The sequence below is a fragment of the Eumetopias jubatus genome, unplaced genomic scaffold, assembly GCF_037043125.1.
Source record: "Eumetopias jubatus isolate StellerSeaLion01/CBP00866 unplaced genomic scaffold, mEumJub1_p1.0 scaffold_4, whole genome shotgun sequence".
Classification (NCBI taxonomy): domain Eukaryota; kingdom Metazoa; phylum Chordata; class Mammalia; order Carnivora; family Otariidae; genus Eumetopias; species Eumetopias jubatus.
This window is the reverse complement of record NW_028274810.1, coordinates 5,289,883-5,296,853: the sequence shown is the minus strand read 5'-3', so window position 1 is coordinate 5,296,853 and position 6,971 is coordinate 5,289,883. Positions and strand designations below refer to the sequence as shown.

At 40.1% G+C, this 6,971-nt stretch overlaps 1 non-coding gene across 1 annotated transcript; it reads left to right on the top strand.

Moving 5' to 3' along the window:
- The first annotated feature begins 5,740 nt into the window (after positions 1 to 5,740).
- On the top strand, positions 5,741 to 5,953 carry LOC148164480 (small nucleolar RNA U3). The gene has a single exon (XR_015768144.1). It is a non-coding gene; the product is annotated as a small nucleolar RNA U3 (small nucleolar RNA).
- The last annotated feature ends 1,018 nt before the right edge of the window (positions 5,954 to 6,971 follow it).

The following is a 6,971-nucleotide window of genomic DNA, read 5'->3' as shown; positions in this document are numbered from 1 at the left end:
GAGAGAGGCAGAGGGAGACGCAGGCTCCTCGCTGAGCCAGGAACCCGATGTGGGGCTCGATCCCGTGACTCTGGGATCATGACCTGAGCCGAAGGCAGACGCTTAACCATCTGAGCCACCCAGGCGCCCCTGTCCTTTATTATTTAAAGCAAATCGCAGACACCATATTTCATTTGCAGTTGTATCTGTATGTTTCCCTAAATGAGAACCCTTTTAAAGTATTATCATCATAACCTTGTAAATATTCATAAATTAATTTAAAATATGTAATGTAAAATACATAGTGTTCAAATTTCCCATTGTTGTTTTTAAGTTGTTTTCTCTGTATCAGGATCCAAATAAAATGCACACGCTCCCATGAGTAGGACCTGTATTCAAGCCTCCTAGCAATGTGTAGATTTCTTCTCAGTTTCTCCCTTTCCTTCCTCCTCCCTCGTTCCCTCCCCCTCCCTCTGGCTCTCACTCTCTGCTTCGCCCTCTCCAGCTCTTGTTCTCTCCTTTTTTGTTAATCATTTTTGAAAATACTGAGGTGTTTGTGGGGGAGCATGGCCACGGAATGCATTATAGCCAGATATACTTTAACACAGTCCATCATACTTCCTCTTACTTCGTGGTGGAATCTCCACTGTTCGTGGAGAACAGTGCTATTACAAAGAAAAGGCAAGCCACACATGGAATTTAACATTTTCTGGCAGGAACGTTGAAAAGTAAAAAGTATAAGCGCACAACAATCCAAAATAATCTTGCATCTTGCCGCTTAATGCTTCACATTAAGGGAAACCGAATTCTGCCAGAGTAATAAAGATGCGATTAATAGAAAAATCGTCTGTATTTCTTCAGGTTTTAAGTTTACATTTAAGGGAGCTGTAAATGAAATATAATTAAAATGCATTTCTAAGGAAAGAGGTCCTGCTAACTGCATTCCAAATATTATCGGAACGACTGCTCTGTCGGACCTGGCAGACGTAGAAACTGATCAGTTTCAGGTTTGAATTGTTGGCAAGACTTCCTCTCAAGTGCTGTGTGCGCTTCCATCAGGAAGCACCTCAGGTCCCCTTATGTTCAAGGCCCATCCATCCATTGATTCTGTGGAGCAAAATGATGATCCTTCATCATCATGGTTTGGATCCTAGAAGCCTTGTATGAACACCTGCAGGAAAAGAAATTTCCCCCCAATACTATATACCTGGCGGTACATTTTGTAAGGAAAACTCTGGTCCCCTAGCATCTCTAACGGGAACCTGTAAGTTCCGTTCTTTTCCTCTTCATTTTCTTTTATTACTGTGTTAATATGAAAGCAAGGCTTCAGTCATATCGAAGTGTTTCAAACCACTGTATTATGGACTTATGAGTGCTCCATTTATCCTCTCTTTTAGCAGTGAAAGTGATTTCAGGTTGGCTTTCATATCCTTTTGATAAGACCCTCATAGTTTTGAGAACTTTCCTAATATCAGTATGATGAGGTGTTTGTGTCTCATATAGAAGATTTGTTGCGTCTGGCCTGGTCTCGGTCATTTCTCTAAGAATCTGTGGTTTTGTTTCCTGGGAAACCATACTCCCAGATCAAAATGTGTCTCCTCGGGCACTCATTGCAATTGGTTTATTTTTAGGCATTTCCAGTGGACAGAGCTGGAAAATGGCTTATTTGTATTCATATATATTCATACATTCACATACACTCACATACACTGCCAATTCCAGACTGTCATGATGTTCCTCTTTGGGTCTTCTTTATTTTTTTTTTCTCTATCCATAAAAAGTATAGGGCAAGAGGCAGAGTATTAAACTAAGTGAATAAAATACTAATTTTTCAAAATGTTTTGTCCTGACTCTCAATATTCTTCTGGCTGTACACCTATGTTATGAGACGTCTTATGCCTTACTGGGACACCATTTGTGGCTTTTCATTAAACTGATATTGACATCCCTATGTCCCAGACTCCTCCACTATGTGTGAACTGTTTTCTTTGTTGTTTTTGTAATGTCACTGAACACCACATTACATGTCACTTATGGATTCATTCACCTCTCACAAGAGATCTTTTGAAATTGTCAAAGGATTAATTTGTGCATTAGTAAGATGCATAATATATATAGTGACCACTAAGTTTGGAAAGATTGTAACCTCGATGCCATATTGTGTTTATTTGGTTCACCCTCATATTTAACAGAAGAGAGATAAAGAGCCATTTTATGACAATCAACCAAAGTAGAAGGGAACGTACTGAATGGGAGAAGATATTTGCAAATGACATATCCAATGAATGGTTAGTATCCAACATATATAAAGAGCTTATACAACTCAACACCAAAAGCCACAAATAATCCAATTTAAAAAGAGGCAGAAGAAATGAACAGACATTACTCCAAAGAAGACATCCAGATGGCCAACAGACACATGAAGAGATGCTCGACAACACTCCTCATCAGGAAAATGCAAATCGAAACAATTGGATAGGGCACCAGGGTGGCTCGGTCCGTTACCCGTCTGCCTTTGGCTCGGGTGGTGACCTTGGGGTCCTGGGATCTAGTCCCACATCGGGCTACCTGCTCAGTGGGGAGCCTGCTTCTCCCTCTCCGCCTCCCCCCACTTGTGCTCTCCTTCATTCTCAAATAAATAGGTAAAATCAGGAAATAGAAAAAAAGAACCAACGAGCTATGACCTCACACCTGTCAGAATGGCTAAAATCAAAAACACAAGAAACAACAAGTGTGGGCAAGGATGTGGAGGAAAAGGAACCCTCTTACAGTATTGGTGGGAATACAAACTGGTGTAGCCATTGTGGAAAGCAGTATGGAGGGTCCTCAAAAAGGAACGATTAAGATCCATTAATCCTACCACTGGATATTTATCCCCAAAATACAGAAACACTAATTTGCAGGAATACATGGGCCCTTTGTACAGCAGCATAGCCAAATTATGGAAAGAGCCCAGACGTCCATCAACAGATGAATGATAAAGACAACGTTGTGTGTGTGTGTGTATATATATATATATATATACACACACACATATCTATATCTATCTGTCTATCTATCTATCTATCTATCTATCTATCTATCTATCTATCTATCTATCTATTTATACCATGGAATATTATTCAGCCAAAAAAAAGAATGAAATCTTGCCATTAGCAAGGACACAGATGGAGCCAGAGTGTATTCTGCTAAGTGAAATAAGTCAGTGAGAGAAAGATAAATACCCCATGATCTCACTCCTATGTGGAATTTAAGAAACAAAACATGTAAGCAAAGGAAATAGAAAAGGGAGAGAGACAAACCAGGAAAGAGACCCTTAACTATAGAGAACTAACTGATGGTTGCCGAGGGTAGGGGGGCTTGGGGGATGGGTGAGGTGATGGGGATTAAGAAGTGTACTTGTGGTAATGAGCACTGGGCAATGTATGGAAATGTTCAATCACCATGTTATATACTGGAAACTCATGGAACTGTATGTTAACTATACTGGAAAAATATTTTTTAAAAATTTGGAACAATTTTAAAAAGGTGGACCATGGCTTGCTAGATTTCTTTGAGTTGACCTCATGCCATTGACCTGTGGTTGTATTCCTGGAAGCAAACATGGGCAGTTCGAGGTCATGGGTCAATGATGGATGATGTCCACAGTAGATGTGTGCAGTGGTGTTCAGTGGCATAGAAGCTGAGGTTGAGGAGAGAGAAACAGGCAGGCAGGGGAAGTGGTGCCCTGAAGCACCTCTTCACTTCTTCAGCACAGGTTCCCCCCTAGATCTTAGGAGCCAGAGACTTAGGAGGTCGCTGTAGCACTGATAAAGGCAATTGTCCACCTTTAATGTTTGTGGGTCCTGCCCCTGGGCTCCCAAGGAAGCGATGCTTTCACATTTACCAAGGTCAAAATGAATCCACAAAACCTCAATGCATGGGCTCTATTTCACCCCAAGCACACATTGGACATCTGCTTTATGAAAGAAAAGAACCCAAAAGGAGCATTCTGGAAAAGATAAGAAAAAGGAAGACACTTCCCTGGTTCCCATAACATTAAAGCCATACAGCCCTACATGTACTAGAAATTTAAGACCGGGAAATGCAGTGACTTTCTACAATGTCTTTTGTATAAAAATTTGTCACTTTTTATGTAAAAAATATATTTTGGTATATAACCCTTTATCAAAATTTCCTTTGTCATGACACTCTCTCCTGGTAAAGATTCCCTGTCCCATGCAGCTGTACTAATCAGTGCTCAGGTAAAACTCACAACCTTTTATTTTTTTTTTTTTTTTTGAGTTTGAGCGCCATGTGGGATGCAGAGATTACTTAAAAAGAAAATAATTGAAAAGAAGTAAAATTAAAAGAAAAATTTTAAAAATGTATATGCGTATCAGGAAATTTTATTACTCTCTGCTCTCTCACATTGATATATTTACATTGTGTTACTTACACCATTAAGAGCACCTTAATTACTGTAGCTTTACGGTGAGGTTTAAAATTTAGTAAATTTCTCCAATTTAATTCTTCAAGGTTGTCTTGGCTGTTTAGGTATGTTGATTTCCAAATACATTTGAGAATTAGCTTGTAAATTTGCCCCCAAATTGCCTTCTCCAGTATGAATCAGAATAATGCTGATTTGATGTTCCAACAAATTTGAGTGGTCTAGTCCATGAATGTGATATATTTTTTCCTAATTATTTAGTATCCTTTAATTTATTTCAGCAAGAGTTTTCAGGCATCTTTGTTACATGTGTTCTCAAACATTTAATGAAGGTGGACATGAATCTCCACTCTGTTTATTGAATTTCATTTCCTTTTTTTAAAAATTTCATTTTCTAAATGCTCACTGCTAGTATAGAGAAATATAGTAGATTATTACATGAATGTTGCTGAGGTATAATTTAGGTACAGTAGACGGCATCCCTTTAAAGTGTACAATTAAGGCTGTACTTTCAGAGATCATTTCTTTCTTTCTTTCTTTTAATTTTATTTTATTATGTTATGTTAATCACCATACATTACATCAATAGTTTTTGATGTAGTGTTCCATGATTCATTGTTTGCCTATAACAGCCAGTGCTCCCTTCAATGCTGCCCTCTTTAATACCCACCACCAGGCTAACCCATCCCCCCACCCCCTCCCCTCTAGAACCCTCTGTCTGTTTCTCAGAGTCCATCGTCTCTCATGGTTCGTCTCCCCCTCTGATTTCCTCCCCTTCATTTTTCCCTTCCTACTAGCTTCTCTCTCTCTTTTTTATTATTTTTTAAAATTTTTTATTCTTATGTTAATCAACATACATTACATCATTAGTTTTTCATGTAGAGTTCCATGATTCATTGTTTGTGCATAACACCCAGTGCTCCATGCAGAATGTGCCCTCTTTAATACCCATCACCAGGTAACCCATCCCCCCACCCCTCCCCTCTAGAACCCTCAGTTTGTTTCTCAGAGTCCATCTTCTCTCATGGCTTATCTCCCCCTCCGATTTCCTCCCCTTCATTTTTCCCTTCCTACTAGCTTCTCTCTCTCTCTCTTTTTTTAAACATATAATATATTATTTGTTTCAGAGGTACAGGTCTGTGATTCATCAGTCTTACACAATTCACAGCGCTCACCATAGCACATACCCTCCCCAATGCCCATCACCCAGGCACCCCATCCCTCCCACCCCCACCACTCCAGCAACCCTCAATTTGTTTCCTAAGATTAAGAATCCCTCCTATCAGTGAGGTCATAGGATACATGTCTTTCTCTGATTGACTTAATTTCACTTAGCATAATACCCTCCAGTTCATTTCTACAGTTTGTTACTAGAGAATTTTCTCTGAACGTGTAGAGGACCTGAAACCTCAAGGAGGAGGCACATTGTTCTCTCCTGAGCATGAACGTGATTTTAGGTGTTGTTTCCACAGCTGCCCATTGCCACTGATGATCGTTCTTCTCCTCCTTTGGAGGGTAAGAGAGAGAGGATGCAGTGTGAGTGCTTTCTCAACAAATAAAAATTAAAAAAGATAAACTGTACAACTAAATGCATTTTCACAGATGTACATACAATTGACACTACTGCTCCATTCAGGACACAGGGCATTTCTTCTACCTCACAGCTTCCCTTGGGTGGATCCATTGAAGTCTCTCACTGCCTTCACCCTCAGCCCCAGGCAACCACTGGCATCAAAGACGGCTTGATTTTTAACCACGTTATGGAAATGGAACTCTTTTATGCCTACATTCCTCCGTGCAGCCTAAGGATTCTTATATCTATCCATATTACTAATGGATCACCAGTTCAGAATTTTTCATTGCTAAGGAGTATTCCTCTGTATGGATATATTTGGTCTGTACATTCACTTATTCATGGCCATCTATGCAGTTTCCTGGGTTTGGCCATGGGGAATAAAGCTATGATGAATATTCATGTGCAGTTTGCTGTGTGGCCATATTGTGTAAATCCTTAGGAGAGGAATGGCCGTTCACGTGATTGGTAAATGTTTATCTGTGGTTCAGCTTTTCTCGGTGGTTGGACCATTTTTCATTCCCACAAGTGTATGAAACGTCTAGTTACTTTACATCCTCACCACATATGTTTTCGGTCTTCGTAATTTTAGCCACGGGGATGGTTGTGTAATGGTAACTCACTGTAGTATTAATTTATCTTCCCAATGGCTGAGTGTACCGTCGAAAACTGACCTCTGTGCTTCAGAGCCAAAATATAAGACGAAGACAGAGTTTGGAATATTGAGGAACAATAGCTTTATTGCTTTTCGGGGCACAGGGGGCTAGAACAGTCCAAGGCCCTCAAAAACTGTAAGTCCCCTCCCCCTGAAGGAAGGGGCGGGGGGGTGTTTTATTTTGACAGAAATTGTGTGCATGCTGCCAGCCTCCTTCATCCTGTCTTTAGGGTGGTACCAGGCTCCTGAAACAAAAGGCTTAGAAGGGAGGAGCAGAGGTTTGCAGAAGAGAAGGAAAAGGTTACTTAGTTTAAGATGGAGCCTTGCAGAGACAT